Source organism: Lithobates pipiens, unplaced genomic scaffold (assembly GCF_037356315.1).
Source record: "Lithobates pipiens isolate NorthernLeopardFrog02 unplaced genomic scaffold, aLitPip1_a1.2 Scaffold_30, whole genome shotgun sequence".
Lineage (NCBI taxonomy): Eukaryota > Metazoa > Chordata > Amphibia > Anura > Ranidae > Lithobates > Lithobates pipiens.
The window spans coordinates 170,866,657-170,869,127 of NW_027507791.1; the positions used below are offsets into that span (position 1 = coordinate 170,866,657).

Sequence of the window (2,471 nt, forward strand, 5' to 3'; positions counted from 1 at the left end):
AGCCTATGGCACCTGGTATTTCCAGGCGGTCTCCCATCCAGGTACTAACCAGGCCCGACACTGTTTAGCCTCTGAGATCAGATGAGATTGGGCGCTTTCAGGGTGATGGGGCCGTAGGTGATCTCTTTGGGCACTCTCAACCCTCTTGTTAAGCGCCAAGATGGTCACCTTGGGAAACAAGCGAAAATAAACAGGTAAACGCCAACAACATAAAAAGAAGCCTACGGCACCTGGTATTCACAGATGGTCTCCCATACAGGTATTAACCAGGCCGTACACTGCTAGGCCTCCGAGATCAATGAGATTGTGCGCTTTCAGGGTGATGTGGCCATATGTGTTCTATTTAGACACTCTCAACCCTCTTGACAAATACCAAGATGGTTATCTTGGGAAACAAGTGAAAAAAAAAAGGTCAACGCCAACAACATAGACCCTGCCGGTCTCCCATCTGACCCAACCCTGCTTAGCCTCTGAGATTGGGCGCTTTCAGGGTGATGTGACCTCAGGCGAACGCTTTGGGACATACTCAAAACTCTTGACTGATGCTAAAATGGTCACCTTGGGAAACAAGCGAAAGAAAAACAGGTCAAAGCCATTAATATAAAAAGATTCCTACGGCACCTTTAATTAGGTACTATCCAGGCCGGACCCTGCTTAGCCTCTGAGATCAGATGAGATCGGGCGCTTTCAGGGGGATGTGGCCGTAGGAGATTTCTTTGGGCTCTCTCAGCCCTCTTGACAAATGCCAAGATGATCACCTTGGGAAACAAGCGGAAAAAATAAACCATGTCAACGCCAACAACATAAAAAGAATCCTACGGCACCTGGTATTCCCAGTTGGTCTCCCATCCAGTTACTAATCAGGCCCGACAATGCTTAGCCTCCGAGATCAGACAAGATCAGGCACTTTCAACGTGATGGGGCCATAGGCGATCTCTTCGGGCACTCTCAACCATCTTGACAAACGCCAACATGGTCATCTTGGGAAACAAGCGAAAAAAACCAAGTCATTGCCAACATTGGAGGCTAAGCAGGGTTGAGCAATCAGTTTCCTTGCCTGAAATAGGCATCTCAGAACTGCCATCTGGCTACTTCCCGGGTTTCCAACTCCTTCAACTAATCCCAGGAGACAATACTTCGCCTCCATCCTGGTGGAGGTTCCAACCACCCGATCAATGGTTCCTGTCACCTCTGTCCAGTAGCGGATCAACTTCGGGCATCTCCAAAACATGTGCATCATGTCTCCCCCCATGTTCCCGCACCGGGGGCAACTTGCGTCCGGCCGTTTGGCCAAACTGAAAAAGTTTACGAGGAGCATAATAGGTTCTATATAATAAGAACAGATGTGAAGAGAGCCACAATTCACCACAGGCAGGATTCCTGTGGCCAATTATAGCTCAGGGGGGTTTAGTACACACCCCACACTATATAAGGCCGCCAGCGCGGCGGCCTTGTATAGTGTGTTGCGGTGGTCAGGGAAAGAGGACTATAGGCAGGGACAGTGCCTTTACTGCTTGGGAACCTAGCACTGTTACAGTGGGTGTTATGTGCCTCCTGCACAGTACACATATTATTACTGGTGTTCAATTTCTGCAATACATGCATCTGCAGTGCAGAAGTTAGAGTCGGTGTTGTGTGCCTCCTGCACAGTATACACCTTATTGCTGGTGTTCTGTTTCTGTAATACAGGAACCTAGTACTGTTACAGTGCTAGGGTGTACAGAGAAGCTGGTATATATAGAAGACTACAGCATACAGAAGAAAGGCTAGTGAATACAGAATACACGTTTCGTGTATGTAGATAGGCTTGAGTATACAGAGATGCTAGAGTAAACAGTGAGGCTGGGGTACACAGAGAGGCTAGTTTAAAGACAAATACAAAGATGTTAGTGTATATAGAGAGGTTAGTGTATAGAGAGAGTCGAGTGTATACAGAAAGGACAGTGCATATAGAGAAGCTAGTGTATACAGAAAGGGTATACATGAAAGCTGACATTCTATACAGAAGACTGGGTAGTGTATACAGAGAGTCTAGTGGGTACAGAAGACAGGCTGGTGTATTCTAGCTAGTTTTTACAGTCTAGTGTATACAGAAGACAGGCTGTGGTATACAGAGAGTTTAGTGTATTCAGAGAGTCTAGTGTATACAGTCGGCGAGTGTATACATAAGACTGGCTAGTTTACACAGTGTTTACAGAGATGCAAGAGTGTACAGAGAAGCTGGTATATATAGAAGACTACAGCATACAGAAGAAAGGCTAGTTAATACACAATACAGAAGACTCGTGTATGTAGATAGGCTTGAGTATACAGAGATGCTAGAGTAAACAGTGAGGCTGGGGTACACAGAGAGGCTAATTTAAAGAGAGGCTAGTATATACAAAGATGTTAGTGTATATAGAGAGGTTAATGTATAGAGAGGGTCGAGAGTATACAGAAAGGACAGTGCATATAGAGAAACTAGTGTATAC

At 45.9% G+C, this 2,471-nt stretch overlaps 2 pseudogenes; both read right to left on the minus strand.

Moving 5' to 3' along the window:
* Window positions 1-119, minus strand: LOC143948883 (5S ribosomal RNA; annotated as a pseudogene).
* A 693-nt stretch (window positions 120-812) lies between these two features.
* LOC143949264 (5S ribosomal RNA) lies at window positions 813-931 on the minus strand (annotated as a pseudogene).
* Window positions 932-2,471: the final 1,540 nt, after the last annotated feature.